Source organism: Saccopteryx bilineata, chromosome 5 (genome assembly GCF_036850765.1).
Source record: "Saccopteryx bilineata isolate mSacBil1 chromosome 5, mSacBil1_pri_phased_curated, whole genome shotgun sequence".
In the NCBI taxonomy this organism is placed as follows: domain Eukaryota; kingdom Metazoa; phylum Chordata; class Mammalia; order Chiroptera; family Emballonuridae; genus Saccopteryx; species Saccopteryx bilineata.
In genome coordinates, this window is record NC_089494.1 from 161826112 (window position 1) to 161852352 (window position 26241).

At 37.8% G+C, this 26241-nt stretch overlaps 1 protein-coding gene across 5 annotated transcripts in view; it reads left to right on the plus strand.

The window, feature by feature from the left end:
• Positions 1–3890: 3890 nt before the first annotated feature.
• Positions 3891–26241, plus strand: part of LOC136306243 (aldo-keto reductase family 1 member C15-like) — a 48974-nt gene continuing 26623 nt past the window's right edge. The window contains exon 1 of one of the 5 annotated variants that reach the window (XM_066232634.1): positions 3891–4197. The gene's annotated coding sequence lies outside the window, so the exon portion shown is untranslated. The remainder of the gene's footprint in view (positions 4198–26241) is intronic. The other 4 variants (XM_066232631.1, XM_066232632.1, XM_066232630.1 and 1 more) reach the window with 4 other exon arrangements.

The window sequence follows — 26241 nt, forward strand, 5'->3', positions numbered from 1 at the left end:
ACTAATTATTGCATTTTCACAACTTTTATACTTGTTATTCTTTCTTAAACATACCAGGCCAATATTTGGTAGAGTAGTTGTCTAAGTCTTAGACTTGAATGTCTCAGAGAGGCAGACATATAGTAACATTAATTCAGTGCTGTTGATATGATGAGCAAAGCGCTTTTTCTTCTTACCTTATTTATGTGTTTCAACAATCCTATGAGGTATTGCCCAGAAAAGGAGAGTAGCTTGTCCAATTTACTGCAGAGGAAGGGAACTGCCAGAGCGGACAGTGCATCAGTGACAGGGCTAGGATTTGAACCAGGCAATCTGGCTCTAGAGCCCACCTCCTTGTGTACCACTAGGTGGCATTGCTCTTCTGCATAACGTGACATTTTTGCAAAAAGTACCAGTAACCTTTGTAGCTAGTTCTGCCTCTAATTTTGGGGGAAGCTCTGGAGAGTCACCCAACTCTGCTGGACTTGGACAAGAGTGCTGTCTGGATTGCCTTTAAGATTGTTGCTAGGCCCTGGCAGGTTGGCTCAGTGATAGAGTGTCAGCCCAGCATGTGTAAGTCCTGGGATTGATTCCCAGGCAGGGCACAGAGGAGAAGTGCCCGTTTGCTTCTCCACCCTCTCCCCTTTGCTTTCTCTCTATCACTTCCCCTCCCGCAGCAAGGATCCATTGGAGCAAACTTGGGCAGGGTGCTGAGGATGGCTCCATGGCCTTTTCCTCAGGTGCTAGAAGGACTCTGGCCCCAATGGAGCAACGCCCCAGTGGGGCAGAGCATCATCTCCTGGTGTGCTTGCCAGGTGCTTCCAGGTCGGGCTCATGTGAGAATCTGTCTAATTGCCTCCCTGCTTCTAACTTTGGAAAAATACAAAAAAAAAAAAATTGATGCTAGCTGGATGATTCTAGATACCCTTTTTCTTCTTCCCTCAGCCAGGTAAATATTCCTTTCCTATTGCATCTTCCTATTCTTCACATGGAACACTGGCAATGTATATGGCGAGAGAGAACAAATTTCCTGGTGGGAAAAAAAACTTCAGCACTCTCTTTGGGGAGAGGTGGACAGCTGGTTTGCAACTGCTGCCACGTCTTGAAATATGCTTCTATCAGTTATGGCTGCCACTAGTCAGCACAGATACTCTACTCCTTCAACGAGCATTATAGGATAGGTTCATAAATATTTTCTCATGAGCTTTTGGAAGAAATAGTGCACTTGATATAATTTGACATACTTTCCAAAGTCAAGACAGTCAATTGTTGCTTCCTGGTATCTGGTAATATTCACTAAGTATTATGCTCCACCTAAGTCTTTGTGCTGTGCTTAAAATTTTCTCTAAGGGACCATAAGGACCAAGTGGTACACAGAACCACAGCTTTTTGGCTGTGCAATGTGGTTTAGCCATGACAATGACCACATAACTTCGGTGTGTGATTGAGGGATGTCTGTCTCAAGCTGGCCTGTGGCCTAAACAGGAACGAGTGACATCTCTGGCCTAAAATCCTTTTCCCGTGTAAAAGATAAATATTTTTTGAGAAGGGTAACATACTAAGGTGGTATTCATAAATTGTTCTGGGACTGCACAAACCTTTTAAAAGAAACTGTGATTTAAGAGCCGGTTTTCTATGAAGTAACAAGAAGACAGATTGTTTTCTTATATCTCTTTCTGGAAAAAGTGCTTAAAAAGTATGTCTCCAATATCTCTACTCCCTGTTCTTCCATCTTTTGAACCCACCTGCATGGGGTTTCTCCTTCATTACCCCATGAAAATACTTTAAGACACGAGAAGGCCCTGGCTGGTTGACTCAGCGGTAGAGCATCCTGGGTATGATTCCTGGTCAGGACACACTGGAGAGGCGACCTTATGCTTCTACCCCCTCCCTCCTCCTTTACTCCCTCTCTCTTCTTCCCTGCAGCCATGGCTTGATTGGTTCAAGTACGTTATCGCCGGGTGCTGAGGATGGCTCCATCGAGCCTCCACCTCGGGTGCTACAAATAGCTCGGTTGCCAGCAACACCAGATTGGCAGAGCATCAGCCCTAGAAAGACATTGCCAGATGGATTCCTGTCAGGGCACATGTGGGAGTCTGTCTATCTCCTTTTCTCTCACTTAAAAATAAATAAATAAAAAATATAAAGGACACCAAAGACCTTCATGTTGTCAAATGTGATTATGTATAATCTTACTTTGCTTTTTGTGACCAGTCAGCACGGCTGACATGTTTTGTTCTGTTTTTAGCCTTTGACAGTGCTCAGCACATTTTTTTCTTGCTTCTCTTTGATGTGAGAACCCACTGCTCTCTTCTGTCTCACATGTGGACTCTGCCCATCCCATAAGGTGGGTTCTCACCCATCTCCCCATTGTCCTCTTGTTCCACATGACCTCCTTGGGCAGTTCCATGTGTCTCCAAGACTCAGTTAATCTGTAACTCAATCCACATTGTGCATCTGAGCCCCAGGCCTCCCTGTCCAACTGCCTACAGTATCATTTCTACCTGGATGGCCTGTAGGGCCTTACACTCAGTATGTCAAAAATGGGAATGATTAGTTCTCTGACCTCACAAAGCTTCTCCTCTGTTCTCTATAAAGCTTGATAATCCACAGGCCCCTATTTATTCAAGTTAAAAGATGAGGAGTCTTTCCTGTAGGTCCTCACCATGCATTCCTGGTATTGCCCAAACAAAACTGTGCACATCTCTGTGTCTCCAGGCCTGTCTCTGTCAGCGTTAGCCAGAGTGGCCTTACTAAATTTTAAAACAGTTCCTAGGTTTCCTCTGCTAATACTCTTCAACAGCCATCCGTCTTGCCAGGGTTGAGTTAGAAATCCTTAGGTTAACACAAATCTCCATTACTGGGTCTCTGCTCCTCTTCAGATTTGTTGTGTTAATATGCAAAATATCTCTCACAACGAACTTGCTTACATGAATTGTGGTTTTTTTTTATTTTTATTTGAGCTATGTAATAGTCTCTCTTGTTTTAGATTGCAAATTCCTAGGGGGGCAAGTACTGAGCACTTTATGATTTGTTGAATTTTTGAAATCCTGATAGAGCTCTACCTCCTGCCTGGAGCCTTTCTTTCTGCACCCTTGCCTGCCTGTCTGTTCATTGCTGAGGCAGCAAAAGGTGGAGGACAAGAATCCTGCAGTCTGGCCTCGGCCACCCACTAGCTGCGTGACCTGGGGTGAAACACCTGACTTTTCAGGTGTTTTCTCCTCTGTGAAATAAGCTAGTGAAGACAATTCAGAAATGGTCACCAGGTGTCCTCAAACTCTTTCATATCTGTGGTCAGAGTCCTGGGCTAATGTAGTATCACAGCCACACACTAGGGGAAGTATTGACTAAAATGTGCTGAGAAGTCCATGTTTTGGGCCCTGTTTTGCTTTGTTTCCACAAATACTGGTGATGAAGATCATGGCAGAGTGAATGCAGCTTTTCTATTCAGTGAGATATTTCCCCAGGACATTTGAGTTACTTAATGTCTTCATTTCTCTAGACAGGATTCCTCCCTTAGCATTCTACAGTGAAGCATGGGGCGAACTCACTGACCCTGCAAGGGAGGACACTGAGCATCTCTTTACATTCCTTTGGCCAGGACCACTTTTCTTATGCCCAACTGACATCCTCTGGTTGAAACAAACTCTTCTTAGCCTGTCCTAAGTGAGGATGATGACAGATTGGGGGACTATATGGCTGTGGACCTAGAATGTGCTAATAGGAATTCTGAGAATGAATCACAGATGAAGCAAGGTTAATTCAATGATTTACCAAGGAACATGTCCAGCCCTTCATATCCCTCAGAGGAGCAAAGTGTTTTGGAGACACCTGTTTACTTGTGAAGTACAAAGGGCAGGTGATAACAGGATGACCACATTTCCTGCATAGTTGTTGAGCCTACTACATATCAGGGAGTGTACTAGCTGGGGACATCACAGTTAGCAAGATGTAGCACTTATCATCACAAAGAACAGAGAAGCAGACAAGTAAATAGGCAATTATAATACAATCAAGTATGACAAGTACTGAACTGTGAGGTAGGCATGTTAGCTAAGGGGACACATCAGAGGGGTCTATACCTAGTCATGGACTGCCTTAGGGAGCTTCCTGGAAGAGGTGTTACCACAGTATTATACTGAAGGAAAGGTGAATATTCATAAGCCAGGAAGAAGAACTTGCTAGGCATTTGATGGAGCCTACTTTATACAGGAAACTGTAAGTAGTGCAATATGGTTAGAATGAATATAGAGCACAAGGGAAGGAAGGCTGGGGTAAGAGGCTCAAGAAGTGGTTTGTAAAGAGGCTGCATTCTAAGAAGACTGGGCTTTGTCTTGAGGACAGTGTGAAGCCAGTGCAGAACTAAAAGGGGAAATCCTTGTGTGGGAAGAGTAGTCTGACTGCTGTGTGGCTGTAGATTGGAAGAGTGTACGGATGGAAGCCTGGGACACTAGTTCGGAAGCCTCTACTTTGGAGGAAAAGATTTACACATGTTTTGTCAACATTTATTGAAAAGACTATTACTCTTGACACCTTTATAGAAAGTCAGTTGACTGTACATGTGTCCATCTGTTCCTGGGATCTGTTCTACTCTTTTGGCCTCTATGTCTATCTTTTCATTGTATCACACTGTCTTAATTACTATACCTTTACAGTAAGTCTTGAAATAAGGTAGTTTGAATTCTCCAACTTGGTTCTTTATTATAATTGTTTTCACTATTCCAACTCCTTTGCTTGTCCATATAAATTTTAGCACGAACATGTTAATTTCTAAAAATGCACCATTTTAAAATTTTTATATGTCTCATCTATTCTTTGTTCTTTTACTTCTTTCTTTTTTATTAACATGCATCAATTGTGTTTTTAGCTTTATCACTGTCTTATTAGCTTACTTTTAATTATTTTCTGTGTTTCCTCTAGAATTTAAAATATTAATCTCCTAGGGTCTGTACTTAAGTTCCATGGGTGTTCAACAAAGATTCTTCCCTCTGACTGGTAATACCTCATATATGTCCTGCTTCTGTGTCACCTCTGGTAACGATTCAGCTAATAGCTCCCTCATCTTATTTGTGTGGCCTTGTGTAGTTTCACATTTTAGTATTTCATCATGCAGTCAAGGGGACTCCTATGTACATTTCTGGGACTCTTGATATCTATCTAGTACCTGTCATGCAGTATCCAGCTCCTGCAGCCTTCTTGTGCTAGATTTCAATCTGCTTAACTCAACAAGACTGTCATGCTCTGCTTGATTTCCCCTTCTTGGACATTATTAAAGCCAGATATTCCTTCTGTTGGGCTCCCCTGGCCATATGTGTTGTATCCCACAGATGCAGACTCATTGGCACTCACATCCCCAATGTTTGCCGTGGAGTAAGCCAGAGCATAGTCCTTGGACTCCTAGGCTGGGTTTGAGAGAAAGTTCACCCCTGGGACTGGGGGCGTCAAGATCCAGCAATAATTACTCATGTTCTTGTTTCAAAGGAAGTTCCTACCATTTTAGTATCATGAAAAGATTTAGGGATACGTCCCTGCAAAAGCAAATTTTAGAACTCAGAGTTGTTTTTAGTGCATGACATTAAACTAAAACTAAGAACAGTGTTCTAAGTGCAAGTGAAATTCAGTAAATATTTGCTGAACTGAATCAGTTAAGACATCAGATTACAGAGCCCTACCTATGCTAATCCCAACTTCAGAAAAAGTGACCTCACTCTTGTCAATGTTAAAGAATGGTAGCACTTCCCCAGGAGCAAGTTTTAACATATTCAGTTACTCCACACAGTTCACAACCTTACACTTATGAAACCCAGGGTTCTGGCCCCATCTGCATAGAGTACAAAAGAAGGCTGTATTTTATCAATACCCAATTTAGTACACTGCGCCCTCAGCCCATTTTTAACTTTTCCTTGCAGCAGTAGCGGGGAGGGCTGCCCACTGCAGGCTGTGTCCTGTCTCTCTCTCTCATCTCTAAAATCAATAAATAAAATTTTAAAGAAAAAGAAAAGTACTGTCTTAAAAAAAAGAACAAAAGAAAAGAAAAGCACTGTCTTCATCATTCCCTGGTTGGCTTTCCAGATGCTGCCACAATTTTAATACCAGTTCTCCACGTTGCAAATCCTGTGTTTAAATTTTCAGCAAATTTTTTTCTTCCTGGCTGGGTTGTGGCTGCAGTGTTCTCCTGAAATCTTGGGAACTCCTTAGGGCGGTCATTTCACACATGTTCAAGACCAGCCTGTTCATGTTCTATCCTTGTGCTCTCCTAATACTCCAGCCTGCTGTGCTGCTTTCTTTTTTTTTATTATTAATTTTAATTTATTGTGTTAACATAGATTCAAGTGTCCCACTCAATATAACACCCTCATCCCCAGCCCCGTGTCCCCCATTACACCCCTTTTGTCCCCCTCCCCTAACTCCCTCTCTCCTTCCATCTAGAATTTGCTATCCTGTTATCCTTATCTCTGTGTTATGTATATATAATTTCACTAATCTCTTCACCTTCTCTGATCCCATCCCCTCATCCCCCTTCCCTCTGACAGCTGTCCCTCTGCTTTTTGTGACCCCATTTCTGCCTCTATTCCATTCCTCAGTTCACTTTGTTCATTAGATTCCACAATTGAGACAATATGATATTTGTCTTTCTGTGCCTGGCTTAGCATCATAATTCACTTAGCATAATAATTCCAAGGTCAATCCATGCCATTGCAAAAGGTAAGACTTCTTTCTTTTCACAGCCACGTTGTATTCTATTGTGTATATGTACCACTGCTTCTTAATCTACTCGTCCACTGATGGACACTTGGGCTGTTTCCAGATCTTGGATATTGTAAACAGTGCTGCCATAAACATGGGAATGCACATTTTCTTTTGAATCAGTGATTTGGTATATTCTTAGGATATAGTCCAAAGAGTGGGATAGCTGGGTCAAAAGGCAGTTCCATTTTTAATTTTTGAGGAAACTCCATACTGTTTTCCACAGTAGCTGCAACAGTCTGCATTCCCACAAGCAGTGCAAGAGGGTTTCCATTTCTTCACATCCTTGCCAGCACTTCTTGTGTGTTGATTTGTTAATGAGCACCATTCTAACAGCTGTGAGGTGATATCTCATTGTGGTTTTAATTTGCATTTCTCTGATGATTAGTGACATTGAACATTTTTTCATATGCCTGTTCACTATCTGTATGTCCTCTTTGGAGAAGTTTCTATTCAGTTCCTTTGCCCATTTTTTAATTGGATTGTTTATCTTCTTGGTACTGAGCTTTAGAAGTTCTTTATAAATTTTGTTAATTAACCCCTTATCAGAAATATTGGGGAATATGTTCTCCCATTGTGTGGGGTGTCTTTTTGTTTTGTTAATTGTGTCTTTTTCTGTACAAAACTTTTTAAGTTTTATATAGTCCCAATTGTTTATTTTGTTTTTTATTTCACTTGGCTGTGGAGATAAATTGGCCAAAATATTTCTACGAGAGATGTCAGAGAGTTTACTGCCAATGTTTTCTTCCAAGATTTTTATAGTTTTGAAACTGACATTTAAGTCTTTAATCCATTTTGAATTTATTTTTGTGAATGGTGTATTTTGGTGGTCTAGTTTCATTTTTTCCCATGTATGTGTCTAATTTTTCAAACACTATTTATTAAAGAGACTTTCTTTACTCTATTGTTATGCTTTTAAAACCTTTGTCAAGTATCAATTGACCATAAGGCGTGGGTTTATTTCTGGGTTCTCAGTTCTGTTCCATTGAGCTGTATGCCTGTTCTTATGCAAGTACCAAGCTGTTTTGACTACTATGGCTTTATATTATAACTTGAAGTCAGGAAGTGTAATACCTCCCACTTTATTTCTTATTTTCAAGATTTCTGTGGTTATTTGTGGGGGTTTTTTTGTTCCATATAAATTTTTGAAATATTTGTTCTATATCTTTGAAGTATGCCATTCGTATTTTAATAGGAATTGCATTGAATGTATAGATTGCTTTGAGTAATATAGACATTTTAATGATGTTTATTTTTCCAATCCATGAACACAGTATGTGCCTCCACTTGTTTGTATCTTCTTTGACTTCTTTTCTCAATGTCTTATAATATTCTGAGTAGAAGTTAACCTCCTTGGTTAGATTTACTCCTAGGTACTTTATTTTTATTGTTGCGGTAGTGAAGGGGATTATTTCCTTAATTTCTCTTTCAGACATTATATTGTTCGTATATAAAAGTGCCACAGATTTCTGAATGTTATTTTTATGTCCTTCTACCTAGCTGAATTCATTTATCAGGTCTAGTAGTTTTTTTTGTTTTGTGTTTTTATTTTGTATTTTTCTGTAGTTGGAAATGGGGAGGTAGTCAGACTCCCTCATGCACCCGACCGGGTTACACCTGGCATGCCCAGCAGGAGGCGATGCTCTGCCCATCTGGGGCATCGCTCTGTTGCAACCAGAGCCATTCTAGCGCCTGAGGCAGAAGCCATAGAGCCATCCTCATTGCCCGGGCCAACTTTGCTCCAATGGAGCCTTGGCTACAGAGGGGAACAGAGAGACAGAGAGGAAGGAGAGGGGGAGGGGTGGAGAAGCAGATGGGCGCTTCTGCTGTGTGCCCTGGCTGGGAATCGAACCTGGGACTCCTGCACACCAGGCCGATGCTCTACCACTGAGCCAACTGACCAGGGCCAGGTCTAGTAGTTTTTTAACTGAGACTTTAGGGTTTTCTAAGTACAGTATCATGTCATCAGCAAATAATGATAGTTTTACTTCTTTTTTAATTTGGATGCTTTTTCTTTTTTTTGTCTGATTGCTGTGACTAGGACTTCACAACTATGTTGAATAAGAGTGGTGAAAGCTGGCACTTCTGCCTTATTTCTGATCTTAAGAGGATTGCTTTTAATTTTTGCCCATTGAGTATGATGTTGGCTGTGGGTCTGTCATAGATGGCCTTTGTCATGTTGAGATATGTTCCCTGTATTTCCACTTTGCTACGAGTTTTGATCATAAATGGTGCTGGATTTTATCAAATGCTTTTTCTGCATCTATTGATATAATCGTGTAATTTTTATCCTTTCTTTTGTTTATGTGATGAATTACATTGATTGATTTGCAAATATTGTAATAGCCTTGCCTCCCTGGAATAAATCCCACTTGATCATGATGTATATAACTTTTTTCATGTATTGTTGGAACCAGTTTGCTAATATTTTGTTGAGAATTTTAGCATCCATGTTCATCAGGGATATTGGACTATAGTTTTCTTTCTTTGTAATGTCTTTACCTGGTTTTGAAATGAGGATAATGCTTGCCTCTTAAAAGAAGCCTGGCAGTCTTACCTTCCCTTAAACTTTTTGAAATAGCTTGAGAAGGATAGGTGTTAGTTCTCCTTTGAATATTTGATAAAATTTACCTGTGAAGCCATCGGGTCTAGGACTTTTGTTTGCTGGGAGTTTTTTGATAACTGTTTCCATTTCATTTGTAGTAATTGGTCTGTTTAGATTTTCTGACTCTTCCAGATTGAGTTTTGGAAGATTGTATTTTTCTAAGAATTTATCCATTTCTCCTAGGTTGTTCAATTTTTTGGCATGTAGATATTCATACTATTTTCTTACAATCTTTGGATTTCTGCAGTGTCAGTTGTTACTTCTCCATATTCATTTCTAATTTTATTTATTTGAGTTCTTTCTCTTTTATTCTTGATGGGTCTAGTTAAAAATTCATCGGTCTTGTTTAGCTTTTCAAAGGACCAGCTCTTGGTTTCATTGATCTTTTGTATTTTTTTTTTTTAGCCTCTATGTCTTTTATTTAAGCTCTAATCTTTATTATTTCCTTTCTTCTACTTCCCCTGGGCTTTATTTTTTTTCTAGTTCTTTTTGATGTGGGGTTATATTGTTTATTTAAGCTTTTTCTTGCTTTATAAGCTATGCTTATAATGCTATGAACTTTCCTCTCAGGTCTGCTATTTCTGTGTCCCATACATTTTGAGTTGTATACTCATTTTCATTTGTTTCTAGGAAGTTTTTGATTTTTTCCTTTATCTCATTGTTAATCCATTTGTTATTTAATAACATGCTATTTTGCCTTAAAGAGTTTAAATATTTTTCAGTTTTTTTATTGTAGTTGATTTTTAGTTTCATGCCATTGTGTTCATAGAAAATGCCTGATATGATTTCAATCTTCTTAAATGTATTTAAGAACTTATTTTGTGTCCTCACCTGTGGTCTATCTTAGAGAATGTACCATAAGCACTTGAAAAGAATATATATTCTTCTGCTTTGGCGTGAAAGTTTCTGAAGATATCTATTAAATCCAGCTGACTTAGTATGTCATGTAAGGCTGCTGTTTCTTTGTTAAATTTTTATCTGGAGATCTATCTATTAATGTTAGTGGTGTATTAATATCCCCTACTATTATAGTATTGCTGTTGATCTCATCCTTTATGTTCACTAAAATTTGCTTTATATATTTAGGTGCTCATATATTAGGTGCATAGATATTTACAATGGTTATATTCTCCTGATGGATTGCTCCCTTTATCATTATGTAGAGACCTTCTTTATCCTTTACAATAGCCTTTTTGCTCCCTTTATCATTATGTAGAGTCCTTCTTTATCCTTTACAATAGTCTTTTGTCAGATATAAGTATTGCTACTGCAGCTCTTTTTTCATTTCCATTTTTATAAAAGACATTTTCCCAATTCTTTCACTTTCAGTCTATGTGTATCTTTTGTTTTGAGGTGGGTCTCTTGTAGACAGCGTAAGTACAGATCTTGTTTTTTTATCCATGAAGCTATCCTATGTGTTTTGACTGGATCATTTAATCCATTACATTTAAGGTTATTATTGATATGTACTTATTTATTGCCATTTTATTCTTTATATATACAATCTTCTTTTTCTTGATTTTCTTTTCTTTTTTTACTGCAGTTTCCTTAACATTTTTTGCAGTATTGGTTTAGTTGTAATGAGTCCTTGAGTTTTTTGTTTGTTTGTTTGAAAAACAGATAAAAAGCTTTTTATTTTTTTTTCAATTTTAAACAATAGCCTTACTGGATAAAGAAATCTTTGTTGTAGGTTCTTGCCTTGTATCACTTTGAATATTTCTTCCCAGTCCCTTTTGGCTTCAAGTGTTTCTGTTGAGAAGTCATTTGTCGTCATTATATAAGCTCCTCTTTAGGTAATTAACTGCTTTTTTTGCAGCTTTTAGTAGTCTTTCTTTGTCTCTTACGTTTGGCACTTGAATTATGATGTGTCTTAGTGTATGCCTTTGTGGTTTCCTCTTTAATGGGGCTCACTGTGCTTCTAAAACAGGGGGGACTTTTTTCTTCATCAATTTAGGGAAATATTCAGCTATGATTTTTTTAATTTTTATTATGTTTTAAATTATATTAAATGTATTTACATAGATTCTAAGGTTGCCCCAAATGCATCCCCCCCCGATTCCCCACAACATCTCTTTTGCCTCCTCCCTATAGCACCCTCCCCACTTCCTTTCAGGTTTATTGCATCCTCTCATCCCCTTTCCTTCTGTCCTCTTTTTCTCTATTCCCTTTGATCCCTCTTCTGTCTCAATTTTGTTCCTTAGTTTTCATTGTTCCTCGGGTTCCTCAAATGAATGAGGTCATATGATATTTTTCTTTCTCTGCTTGGCTTATTTCACTTAACATAATAGTTTAAAGGTCTATTCATGTTGTTGCAAAAGGTAATATTTTCTTTCTTTTTCATGGCCCCATAATATTCCATTGTATATATATAACAGGAATTTTTAATCCACGAGTTCACTGATGGACATTTGGGCTATTTCCAGATCTTCGCTGTTGTGAACAATGCTGCCATAAACATAGGGTGCATTTCTTCTTTTGAATCATTGATGTGCTGTTCTTGAGATATATTTCTAAAAGTGATATGGCTGGGTCAAAAGGAAGTTCCATTTTTAATTTTTGAGGAATCTTCCTACTGTTTTCCACAGTGGCTGCACCAGTCTGCATTCCCACCAACAGTGCAGGAGGGTTTGCCTTTCTCCACATCCTTGCCAGCACCTATCCTGTGTTGTTTTGTTGATGAGCGCCATTCTGACTGGTGTGAGGTGATATCTCATTATGGTTTTAATTTGCATTTCTCTAATGATTAGTGATGTTGAACATTTTTTCATCTGTCTACTGGCCATCTGCATGTCCTCTTTGGAGAAGTGTTTATGCATTTCTTTTGCTCATTTTTTCATTGGATTGTTTGTCTTCCTGGTGTTAGTTTTACAAGTTCTTTATATATTTTGGTTATTAACTTTTAATCAGACATATTGTCAAATATGTTCTCCCATTGTTTGCTTTGTCTTTTTATTATGTTCATATTGTCTTTAGCTGTACAAAAGCTTTTTAGTTTGATATATTTCCATTTGTTTTTCCTGTCTTTTATTTCACTTTCCTGTGGAGATAAATTAGCAAATATATTGCTGCAAGAGATGTCGTTGAGCTTACTGCCTATGTTTACTTCTAAGATGCTTATGGTTTAATGACTTACATTTAAGTCTTTTATCCATTTTGAGTTTATTTTTGTGAATGGTGTAAGTTGGTGGTCTAGTTTCATTTTTTTTCAGGTATCTGTCCAATTTTCCCAACACCATTTGTTAAAGAGACTGTCTTTACTCCATTGTATGCTCTTACCTCCTTTGTCAAATATCAATTGTCCAATAAGATGTGTGTTTATTTCTGGGTCCTCTGTTCTGTTTCATTGATCTAAATGACTGTTCTTATGGCAGTACCAAGCTGTTTTGAGTACAAGGCCTTGTAGTACAACTTGATATCAGGAAGTGTGATACCTCCCACTTTCTTCTTTTTTTTTTTTCAAGATTGCTGAGGGTATTCCTATTCTTTTTTGGTTCTATATAAATTATTGGAATTTGTGTTCCATATCTTCAAGGTATGTCATTGGTATTTTAATGGAAGTTGCATTGAATTTATAGATTGCTTTGGGTAATATAAACATTTTAATGATGTTTATTCTTCCTTGCCATGAACACGGTATATCCTCCCAATTTTTTGTATCTTCCTTGATTTCTTTTATTATTGTTCTATAATTTTCTTTAACCTCTTATTTCAGTTTTCTCGTATGTACTTCATTTTTTTGTTGCAGTAGTGAAGGGGATTTTTTTTTTTAAATTTTCACTTTCAGACAGTTCATTGTTGGTATATAAAAATGCCTCTGATTTCTGTCTATTACTTTTATACACTGCCACTTTGCTGAATTCATTTATCATGTCCAGCAGTATTTTGACTGAGACTTTAGGGTTTTCTATATACAGTATCATATCATCTGCAAATAATGATAGTTTTACATATTCTTTTCAATTTGGATGCCTTTTATTTCTTCTTCTTGTTTGACGGCTGTAGCTAGGACTTCCAGAACTATGTTGAATAAGAGTGGTGAAAGGGGTCACCCCTGCCTTGTTCCTGATCTTAAGGGAATTGACTTTTAATTTTTGCCCATTGATTATGATGTTGGCAATAGGTTGTCACAGATGTCAACATGCCTTTATCATGTTGAGGTATGTTTCCTCTATTTCCACTTTGCTGAGAGTTTTGATCATAAATTGGTGCTGGATTTTATCAAGTGCTTTTTCTGTATCTATTCAAATTATTGTGTGGTTTTTCTCCATCCTTTTGTTTATGTGATGAATCACATTGATCGATTTAAGAATATTATACCAGCCTTGCCTCTCCAGAATGAATCTCACTTGATCATGATGTATGATTTTTTTTTTTTAAGTATTGCTGGATCCAGTTGGCTACTATTTTGTTGAGGATTTTAGCATCTAGATTCATCAGGGATATTGGCCTATAATTTTTTTTCATTGTGTTGTCTTTGCCTGGTTTTGGAATCAGAATTATGCTCACCTCATAAAAGGAGCTTGGAATTCTACCTTCCTCTTGAATTTTTTGAAATAGCTTGAGAAGGATAGGAGTTAGTTCTCTGAATATTTGGCAGAGTTCCCCTGTGAAGCCATCTGGCCCAGGGCTTTTGTTTTTTGATAACTGTTTTGATCTCATTTGTTGTAATCTGTCTACTTAGGTTTTCTGATTCTTCCAGAATGATTACTGAAAGATTATATGTTTCACAAAATTTGTCCATATCACCTAAGTTGTCTAATTTTTTTGCATACAGTTCTTCATAGTATTTTCTTACAATACTTTGTATTTCTGTTGTGTTAGTTGTTATACTTTACTCTCATTTCTCAATTTTATTTATTTAAGTCCTCTCTCTTTTTTTCTTTGTAAGTCTGAGTAAGGGTTCATTGATCTTGTTTACCCTTTCAAAGAACAAGCTCTCAGTTTTATTAATTCTCTGTATTGTTTCTTTAGCCTCTATGTCATTTATTTTCGCTCTGTTCTTTGTTATTTCCTTCCTTCTACTACCTCTGGGCTTCACTTGCTGTTCTTTTTCTAGTTCTTTTAGATGCAGGTTTAAGTTTTTTTTGTTTTTTTTTTTTGAGCTTTTTCTAGCTTCTTAATGTATGCCTGTAGTGCTATGAACTTCCCTCTCAGTACTGCTTTTGCTGTGTCTCATAAATTTTGAGTTGTTGTATGCTCATTGTCATTCATTTCTAGGAATCCTTTTATTTCTCATTGTTAATCCATTCATATTTTAATAACATGCTTTTTAGTTTCCATATGTTTGAGAATTTTTGAGTTTTTCTGTTGTGGTTGATTTATAGTTTCATGCCATTATGATCAGAGAAAGTGCTCCATATGCTTTCAATGTTCTTAAATTTTTTGAGACCAATTTTGTGCCTTAACATGTGGTCTATCCTAAAGAATGTACAATGAGCACTTGAAAATAATGTATATTCTGCTGCTTTAGGGTGAGAAGTTCTGAAGATATCTATTAAATCTAGTTGATCTAGTGTGTCTTTTGAGTCTGCTGTTTCTTTGTTAATTTTCTTTTTTGAAGATCTATCTAGTGATGTTAGTGGGGTATTGAAATCACTATTATAGTATTGCTGTTGATCTTGCCCTTTATATCCATCAAAGTCTGTTTTATATATTTAGGTGCTCTTACATTAGGTGTGTAGATATTTTAATGGTAATATCTTCCTGTTGGATTGCTCCCTTTATCATTATGTAGTGACCTTCTTTATCTCTTACTATAGTCTTTGTTTTAAAGTCCATTTTGTCTGATATAAGTATTGCTACCCAAGCTTTTTTTTTAAATTTTCATTTGCATAAAATATTTTTTTTATTTGTTCACCTTCAATGTATGTGTATCTTTTGTTTTGAGATGTGTCTCTTGTAAACAGCATATGTACAGGTCCTGTTTTCTTATCCATGCTGCTATCCTATGTCTTTTGATTGGATCATTTAATCTATTTACATTTATGGTTTTTATTAATATGTAGTTGTTTATTGGCATTTTAATTTTTAAAGCTTTATTACTCTTTTACTATATTATTTCCCTTTTTCTTTTGTGTACAACAGGCTCCTTAACATTTCTTGCAGCATTGGTTTGGTTGTAGTTAATTCTTTGAGGTTTTGTGTTTTGTTTTTTTTTTTGGTCAGCAGCTTTTAATTTCTTCTTCAATTTTAAACAATAGCCTTGCTGGATAAAAAAGTCTTGGTTGTAGGCTCTTGTTCTGCATTACTTTGAATATTTCTTGCCATTCCCTTCTGGCTTTAAGTGTTTCTATTGAGAAGTCAGATGTCATCTGTATGGAGGCTCCTTTGTAGGTGATAACCTGTGTTTCTTTTAACAACTTTTAATATTTTTTTTATCTCTTAGGTTTGGTATTTTAATTATGATGTGTCTTGGTGTAGATTTCTCTCATCCAAGTACTAACCAGGCCCGACGCTGTTTAGCTTCCAAGATCTGATGAGATCGGGCAGTTCAGGGTGGTTATGGGCGTAGACAGGTGTAAATTTCTTTGAATTTCTCTCTGAGTTCTTTGTGCTTCTTGAACTTGTGTGACTTTTTTCAGGGTCAATTTAGTTTTCTGCTTTGATTTTATTGAACAAGGTTTATTGAACCAGGATTTTATTGAATAATTTAGGTTTCTGCTATGATTTTATTTCTTGTTCTTTCTTTTCTTTTTCAGGAACCCCCATGATGCTGATATTGTTTCTTTTTAGTTTGTCACAGAGCTCTCTTAGAGTTTTCTCAGATTTTTTCTGCCTCTTTTCTTTTCGCTGCTCTGCTTCTATGTTTTTGTTTTCTTGTCTTCTAAATCGCTGATTTGATTCTCTGCTTCATCTCGCCTGCTATTAATTGCTTGTAATATATATAGTCTTAGTTTCTTATATTGTAATTTTCAATGCCAACTTGTATTTCTTTATTATTTCAGTGTCTTTTTTTTAATAATTTTATTTTTAATGGGGCGACATCAATAAATCAGGATATATATATTCAAAGATAACAATTCCAGGTTACCTTGTCATTCACTAATGTTGCATACCCATCACCCAAAGTCAGATTGTCCTCTGTCACCTTCTATCTAGTTTTCTTTGTGCCCCTCCCCCTCCCCCTTTCCCTCTCTCTCTCCCCCATCCTCCCGTAACCACCACACTCTTATTAATGTCTCTTAGTTTCACTTTTATTTCCCAACTACATATGGAATAGTGCAGTTCCTGGTTTTTTCTGATTTACTTATTTCACTTCGTATAATGTTATCAAGATCCCACCATTTTGCTGTAAATGATCTGATGTCATCATTTCTTATGGCTGAGTAGTATTCCATAGTATATATGTGCCACATCTTCTTTATCCAGTCATCTATTGACGGGCTTTTTGGTTGTTTCCATGTCCTGGCCACTGTGAACAATGCTTCAGTGAACATGGGGCTGCATGTGTCTTTACGTATCAATGTTTCTGAGTTTTGGGGGTATATATCCAGTAGAGGGATTGCTGGGTCATAAGGTAATTCTATTTTCAGTTTTTTGAGGAACCACCATACTTTCTTCCATAATGGTTGTATTACTTTACATTCCCACCAACAGTGGATGAGGATTCCTTTTTCTCCACAGCCTCTCCAACATTTGCTATTACCTGTCTTGTTAATAATAGCTAATCTAACAGGTGTGAGGTGGTATCTCATTGCAGTTTTCATTTGCATTTCTCTAATAACTAACGAAGATGAGCATCTTTTCATATATCTGTTGACAATTTGTATTTCTTCCTGGGAGAAGTGTCTGTTCATGTCCTCTTCCCATTTTTTATTGGATTGTTTGTTTGTTTGTTGTTGAGTTTTATGAGTTCTTTGTAATTTTGGATATTAGGCCTTTATCTGAGCTGTTGTATGAAAATATCATTTTCCATTTAGTTGGCTGTCTGTTTATTTTGTTATCAGTTTCTCTTGCTGATCAAAAACTTCTTAGTCTGATGTAGTCCCATTCATTAATTTTTGCCTTCACTTCTCTTGCTATTGGAGTCAAATTCATAAAATGCTCTTTAAAACCCAGGTCCATGAGTTTAGTACCTATGTCTTCTTCTATGCACTTAATTGTTTCAGGTCTTATGTTTAGATCTTTGATCCATTTTGAGTTAATTTTAGTACAGAGGGACAGACTGTAGTCCAGTTTCATTCTTTTGCATGTGGCTTACCAGTTTTCCCAGCACCATTTATTGAAGAGGCTTTCTTTTCTCCATTGTGTGTTGTTGGCCCCTTTATAAAAAATTATTTGACTATATATATGTGGTTTTATTTCTGGACTTTCTATTCTGTTCCATTGGTCTGAGTGTCTATTTTTCTGCCAATACCATGCTGTTTTGATTGTCGTGGCCCTATACTAGAGTTTGAAGTCAGGTATTGTAATGCCCCCAGCTTCATTCTTTTTCTTTAGGATTGCTTTGGCTATTTGGGGTTTTTTATAGTTCCATATAAATCTGATGATTTTTTGCTCGATTTCTTTAAAAAATGTCATTGGAATTTTGATGGGAATTGCATTAAATTTGTATATTGCTTTGGGTAATATGGCCATCTTGATTATATTTATTCTTCCTAACGAAGAACAAGGTATATTCATCCATCTCATTATATCTTTTTCGATTTCCCTTAACAATGGTTTATAGTTTTCATTATATAAGTCCTTTACATTCTTCGTTATGTTTATTCCTAAGTATTTAATTTTTTTGTTGCAATCGTGAAAGGGATTGTTCTTCTGAGTTCGTTTTCAAATGTTTCATTGTTGGCATATAGAAAGGCTATTGACTTCTGTATGTTAATTTTGTATCCTGTGACCTTACTGTATTGGCTTATTGTTTCTAGTAGTCTTTTTGTGGATTCTTTGGGATTTTAGATGTATAGGATCATATCATCTGCAAAAAGTGATACCTTTACTTCTTCTTTTCTGATATGGATGCCTTTTATTTCTTTGTCTTGTCTGACTGCTCTGGCTAGAACCTCTACTTCCACATTAAATAAGAGTGGAGAGAGTGGACAACCCTGTCTTGTTCCTGATTTAAGGGGGAAAGCCTTCAGTTTAGTGCCATTTAATATAATGTTAGCTGATGGTTTATCATATATGGCCTTTATCATGTTGAGATAATTTTTTTCTATACCCATTTTGTTGAGAGTCTTAAACATAAAATTGTGTTGTATTTTATCGAAAGCCTTTTCTGCGTCTATTGATAAGATCATGTGGTTTTTGTTCTTTGTTTTGTTGATATGGTGTATTACGTTAACCGTTTTACTTATGTTGAACCATCCTTGAGATTCTGGGATGAATCCCACTTGATCATGATGTATTATCTTTTTAATATGTTGTATTCGATTTGCTAGTATTTTGTTTAGTATTTTAGCATCTGTATTCATTAGAGATATTGGTCTGTAGTTTTCTTTTTTTGTGCCATCCTTGCCTGGTTTTGGTATGAGGGTTATGTTGACCTCATAAAATGTGTTTCGAAGTACTGCTTCTTCAATTTTTTGGAAGACTTTCAGTAGAATGGGAACCAAGTCTTCTTTGAATGTTTGATAAAATTCGCTGGTATAGCCATCAGGGCCTGAACTTTTATTTTTGGGAAGGTTTTTAATGGTTTTTTCTATTTCTTCTCTACTAGTAGGCCTGTTTAGGCTTTCTGCTTCTTCTTGACTCAGTCTAGGAAGGTTGTATTGTTCTAGGAATTTATCCATTTCTTCTAGGTTGTTGAATTTAGTGGCATAAAGTTTTTCATAGTATTCTACAATAATTCTTTGTATATCTACGGTGTTCGTGGTGATTTCTCCTCTTTCATTTTGGATTTTGTTTATATGAATTCTTTCTCTTTTTTCCTTGGTAAGTCTTGCCAAGGGTTTGTCAATTTTGTTGATCTTTTCAAAGAACCAGCTCCTTGTTCTATTAATTTTTTCTATAGTTTTTCTGTTCTCTATTTCATTTATTTCTGCTCTGATTTTTATTACCTCCTTTCTTCGGCTGGTTTTTGTTTGTCTTTGTTCTTCTTTATCTAGTTCCTTAAGGTGTGAAGTTAAGTGGTTCACTTGGGCTCTCTCTTATTTGTTCATATATGCCTGAAGTGATATGAACTTCCCTCTTATCACTGCTTTTGCCGCATCCCATAGATTCTGATGTCGTATTGTCATTTTCATTAGTGTGTATATATCTTTTGATCTCTGCACTTATTTCTTTTTTGACCCATTCATTTTTTAAAAGTATGTTGTTTAGTTTCCACATTTTTGTGGGATTTTTTTCCTCTTTTTTGCAGTTGAATTCTAGTTTCCAGGCTTTATGATCAGAAAATATGCTTGGTACAACTTCGATTTTTCTGAATTTGCTGATGTTGTTTTTGTGGCCCAACATATGGTCAATTCTTGAGAACGATCCATGTACACTGGAGAAAAATGTATACTCAGTCACTTTGGGATGAAATGTCCTGTAGATGTCTATCATATCCAGGTGCGCTAGTGTTCTGTTTAAGGCCACTATATCTTTGTTGATTCTTTGTGTGGATGACCGATCTAGAGCCGTCAGTGGTGTATTGCGGTCTCCAAGTATGATTGTATTTTTGTCAGTTTTTGTTTTAAGGTCAATAAGTAGCTGTCTTATATATTTTGGTGCTCCTTGGTTTGGTGCATATATATTAAGAATTGTTATGTCTTCTTGATTCAGTGTCCCCTTAGCCATTATGAAATGTCTATTTTTGTCTCTGAGCACTTTTGCTGTCTTCTGCTCAGTATTATTAGATATGAGTATTGCTACGCCTGCTTTTTTTTGGATGTTATTTGCTTGGAGTATTGTTTTCTAGGCTTTCACTTTGAATTTGTTTTTATCCTTGTTACTTAGATGAGTTTGTGTAGGCAGCATACAGTTGGATTTTCTTTTTTAATCCATTCTGCTACTCTGTACCTTTTTATTGGTGATTTTAATCCATTTACTTTTATTGTAATTATTGACACTTGTGAGTTCCCTATTGCCAATTTATCTGTTAGATTTGTGTCTTGTTTGATCCTTCTCTTTCGTTTTTCTATCTTTTGTTTTTATTTGGTTGTAATCCGTACATCTTTCCTCTGTTGCTATCTTTTTTATCTCATGTGCTTCTGTGGTGGTTTTTTCAATGGTAGTTACCTTTAAGTAATGAAAAGGTTCCTACCCTGTTCATTGAAGCACACTATTTTGTGAGTACTTTTGCACTCCATCGTCCTTTGCTACTGTTAATCTCCATCCTCTAACCCCCTTTCTTTTTGTTGTTGTCACAGTTTAAATTTGGTTTTATTGTGTTCTTTCATGGAGCTTTTACTTGTGGCTTTTTTTTTTTTGTTCTTTGTATCTGATTGGAGAACCCCCTTTAGTAATTCCTGGAGTGGGTTTTTTTTTGATAATAAATTCCCTCATCTTTTCTGTATCAGTGAATGTTTTTATTTCTCCTTCATATTTAAAGGATAGCTTTGATGGGTATAGTATTCGTGGCTGAAAGTTCCTCTCTTTCAGGACTTTAAATATCGGGGTCTACTCTCTTCTAGCTTGTAGAGTTTCTGCTGAGAAATGTGATGATAATCTAATGGACCTTCCTTTATATGTTGTATTCTTCTTTTCCCTGGCTGCCTTGAGAATTTTTTCTTTTCCGTTGTTTTGTGCCAATTTCATTATGATATGCCTTGGAGTAGATTTGTTGGGGTTAAGAAAACTCGTAGTTCTGTTTCCTTCTTGAATTTGAGGTTTTAGTTCTTTCCACAGGCTTGGGAATTTCTCATCTATTATTTGTTTGAATATGTTCTCCATTCCATTTTCTCTCTCTTCTCCCTCTGATATACCTATTATTCTTATGTTATTCTTTTTGATGGAGTCAGATAATTCTTGTAGGACTATCTCATTTTTTAAATTTTTGAGTCTCCTTCTTCTCTTCGTTGTGCCTCAAGTTGCTTGTCTTGTATTTCACTAGCCCTCTCTTCTATCTGGTCTGTTCTATTAGCTAAGCTTGTTACCTCGTTTTTCAGCTCGTGAATTGAGTTTTTCATCTCTGTTTGATTCTTTTTTATAGTTTCAATTTCCTTGGAAATATATTCTTTGTGTTCATTGAGTTGTTTTCTGAGCTCCTAAATTGCCTTTCTGTGTTTTCTTGTATATCTCAGAGGATTTTTAGGACTTCTATTTTAAATTCTCTGTCATTTAGCTCCAAGGTTTCCAATATATGAAATTTTTCTCCATAGATTTTTCCTCATCTAGCTGTGTTACCTCTCTTTCTTTTGTATCCATGATATTCGATTTTCTCTTCCTTAATGGCATCTGAGGGTGGTTTTGTTGATAATATTAATGAGATTTAATAAAGAATAAAAAGTTAAAAAAATAAAAAATCGAAGAGTTGTTTTTCTAAAAAAATTAATAATGAAATAAAGAAAAATAAAATAAAAATTTAAAAAAAGAAAATTATACCTTCCTCCACTTTTTCTCTCCTCTCTTCTCCCCTCTTTCTTGAGAAAATCTTGTGGTGAACTGTGAATTATATTTTACTAAATAGAACAAACAATGCCTGTTATGGAGGGCCTGTATTGGGGAGAAGTAATAAAGGGGCAAAAAAAAAGAAAGAAAAAGAAAGGGCGTATGGACACACAAAAAGCAAATAAGAAAAAAAATTGTGTCAAGAATAAAGTGATTTGCTTTTAGGTGTTGGTTGACTAAGAGTTATGATGAGAGGAATAAGAAGGAAACAGGAAAATGGGGGGACAAATTAAAAAATTACTATTGTATTTAGTGGAACAAGAACTAGATAAAATGGAGAGCCAGGGATGGGAGCACTGCTAGTGTGTTAAAAAGGTGAAGTGAAAACCCCCAAAATGCCACAAACATAAGTTTGAGTCCCAGATAAGATATTGTTCATTATTGAGGTTTGACTGAGAGGAGACATAAAGGAGAAAGGAAGAAACTAATATAGAGGGAGAAAAGAAAGAGAGCGAGAGAAAAAAGAGGGAACCGCTAAAAGAAGAACAAAGAAAAAAGAGGAGAGAGAGAGAGAGAGAGTTAAGGGTTTTGGAGTGCAACCCTCATAGAGAGAAAGGAAGAGGAAAGAAAAGATAATGGGAGATGTAACACTTGTGTAGTTCAAGGAGAGAAAGAGTAAGACCAGCAGAAAGTTAAATGACCAAATTGGAGGAGGAATAAAAAATATCAAGAATGAAGATAAGAGAAACAAACGAACAAATATAATAAAATGGGATAGGTTATAAAGTCTGCGTATTATTCTTGATTTTGAGAAGTTATCTTCTTGCTTTTCCTTTTCTCTCCCTCTTCCTGGTCGGTGACTCTGTACCTCGGGTTCTTCCCCTTTGCCACACTCAGCTAGAGGTTTGCAGTTGATAAGTCTCTATGGCAAAGTCGTGTATTGTGCTTCAGTCTTGTTGTCAGTCAAGGCTCATTAGCATTTATAGGCTCCGCCAGTGAGAGAGTCCGTGTTCCTGGAGCCTTTCTCCTAGTCTTTCCTTCCTCAATTAGTAGCCTGATAACCCAGCTATGGGGTTGCTGCTGCCTCTGCCTGGATAGTAAGAGGCTCAAAGAACTGGCAACTCCCCACTCTATTCCCACTCAGCACAGGGCTCTGGGTAAGGCTCAGTCAGCCAGAGCTGCTAGTATAATCAGGTGGGGCTTCCGCCCACTCAAAGACCTCTGGCTCAGCCACTCTGTGGGATAACACGGGCGCACACTGCCGAGGCACTTGGAGGAATCTCTCGCCTACTATCTGCACGCGCAGATCAGAATATCAGGCCAGAAGTCTCACACTCTGAGTGAAACCCCCACCCACACGGAAAAGTTCCAGTGTTGGAATTGGCTCTCACTCTGTCCCCAAGTGCAGCTTTTTCAAGCTGGGGTGGCTGGAGATTACGCTTTTTGGCCCACACAAAGGCCCCTGACTCTGCCCCACTGTGGGATAACACGGGTGGGCACTGCCGAGGCACTCGGAGGAATCTCTCGCTCACTATCGGCACGCGCAGACCAGGATATCAGGCCAGCAGTCTCACCTGAGTGAAACCCCCACCCGCACGGAAAAGTTTCAGCATTGGAATTGGCTCTCGCTCCATCCTTGTGCGTGGCTTTCCCAGGGCGCTGGGGCAGCCCGGAGATTTCACTTTTGGCCCACACAGAGGCCTCTGACTCTGCCCCTCTGTGGGGTAACACGGGCGCCTACTCCTGAGGTGCTGGGAGGAATCTCTTGCTCACTCTCTGTGCGCGCCGACCAGGATATCAGGCCAGCCGCCTCACCCTCTAAGTGAATCCCCCTCCCGCATGGAAAAGTTCCAGCGTTGGAATTAGTTCTCACTCCCTCTCCATGCGCGGCTTTCCCAGGGTGCTGGGGTGGCCAAGAGATTCCGCTTTTGGCCTACACAAAGGCCTCTGACTCAGCCTCTCTGTGGGACAACACGGGTGCACACTCTCAGGGCTTTGGAAGGAATCTCTCGCCCACTATCTGCGCGTGCTGACCAGGAGATCGGGGAAAATGGCTGCCCCTCTTGTCTTTCTTTGTCTGGGTTTGGCGCGAGTGTTAGCTTGTATTGCCCGGGTTGCCACAGGAACAATTTTTCCTTGGCCTGGATCTCTGTGCCACAGTCTGGTTCGTTCGTTTGTGCTTCAGCCTAGATCTATTCACCCCCTTTGCCCACCTCAGTTTCTATATTCTCAGTTCCCAGTGAAAGCCGCCCTGTTTAGGTTAGTGAGGAAGGCGGAGCATTTCTTACTCCCTATTTCCTTCGGGGTTTGATTATATATTTAGCCAATTTTTCACTCGATCATACCTTCGGGTGTATTGCGAAACATCTGGAGGCTCCAAGCATAGGTTTTTCTGTTTGTGGTTGAAGATCTTGTTGAGTTTTGCGGGAGATTTATCGGTATTGCTTCCTACCACGCCATTACTCTGACCTCAGTGTCATTTTTGATTCTTGTAATCTCTTTATTTATGTGCTCATTATGTCCATCCATTGTTGGTCTAAGATTTTTTTGCATTCTAATAATCCTTTTTTTAAACTCTGCATCTGGTAGTTTGGTTATTTCCATATCACTCAGTTCATTTTCTGGAGGTTTCTCTATTTGTATTGTACTTCTCTGTCTTCCCATTATGTCTATGTGTTTGGGTCTGTTGTTTGTATAGCTGGTTGAGTCTAGGGTTGTTGTTGTCTGCCTCCAATTTTCTGTTGTGTTATTTCTAGGTCTTCTTGGGTTGGCATCAGCTGTTGTTTGTAATCAACTATCAGATTTGGCTTTTCTAGTGGAGCTGCTTTGAAGTCTTAATTTGTTTTTTTTCTTCTCAGTTTTCTTTTCTCAGTGGTGGTCTTGTTTACTGATCTCAGCAGGGGGCTTACCTGAAACTGTATCCAGGAATGGGTGGGTGTAACCTGAGACTCTGAAGGCATGATCTACCAGCTGCTCTCCGGGGGCATGGTGCTTTCTGTTTCAGAACACAGAGGTGCATCTCAAATCTCCATGGAGACCTGAGTTATTGCCCCTCCTCTCCAATTCCTGCTTTCAGTTATGTCTTGTTGCACTTATTGGAGCTGGAGAGATTTCTGGAGATGGGTCACCCAGAACCACTTTAAGCTTGTGCTGTGTGGAAGGATCAACTTCTCTTCCAGCTATGGCCACATTCGCACTGGATGAGTCAGCTTCTCAGGTTATCTCATGAATTCTTCTGCCCATCACCATCTGTCTGTCTCTCCCCACTTTCCTTTTGGAAGACAAGCCAGCCCTCTCAGAAGTGTCTCTAAGCAATATTTTCTGATCTTCTTCTTTGAATGAGTGTCCTTCTTGGCTCTCAGCCTCACCCCCTCTTTGTTCCTGGAAGCACGGGAGACCTAATGCACCTCGGTGCTCTCCCTAACAGGCTTGGTGTGGCTTCTTCTTTGCACCTTGGTTTTTGAGAGCTGTTCTTGTAGTCCAGAGTTGGTTTTTCCCACTGATTGTTCTTAAATTAATTTGTAGTCCAGTTTGGTGTTGTGAGCTGGGAGTCTGTGCATCTGCCTACCGTGCTACCCTCTTGGTATCCTCAGCTATGATTTTTTTAAATGGGTTCTATATTGCTTGTTTATTCTCTTCTCCTTCAGGAATCTGTATAATGTGGACGTTGTTTCTCTTCATGTTGTCACAGAGGTCTCTTAAAGTTTCCTCAGTGTATTTGAGCCTCTTTTTCTTTTCTTTGTGCTGCTTCTATGCTTTTATTTGTCTTGTCCTCTAAATCCCAGATTTGATCCTCTGCTTCATCCAGCCAGTTGTTGATTTCTTCTAGTGCAGTCTTTTCTTCTGATATTGTATTTTGACATAACCAGCTCAGCAATGGGTGTGCATGAAAGGAAGGTGCTTCAGGACTTCAGAAAAACACAGAATGCACAACATACAGAAAAGATGTGTACAGGCCCCCCCCCCAGGCTCTAAGTGTCAGAGCCCAGATATCTGTAGCCTCATCGTATTTATTCTCTTTGCTCATTAAGCAAATTAGCACAGACTGGGTTCAGGTGCAGAGAAAAGTAATTAACTAATACCTTTTGGTATCTAGGCAAAAGGCCATAGGGATCAGCGATTTCCTTTAAACAATGTTATCAGTGCTTTCAGTGACAGCATTCTGCCCTCGCAGGACTTGGCATTCCAAAGTTTGCATAAAAGACTTGTCTCAGGACAATAGTTTAATTCCCATACTTTTTCCTAAAGTGTTTCATTTCTGACTGGTTCTTTTTATGCTTTCAATGTCCTTTTTGATCCTCGCTATTTATTTAGGTGCTCATTATGTCCATACATTTTTGCTCTAAGATTCTTGAGCATCCTAAAAATAATTATTTTAAACTCTTCATCTGTTTGTTTGGTTACTTCCATTTCATTTAGTTCTTTATCTGGGGATTTCTCTT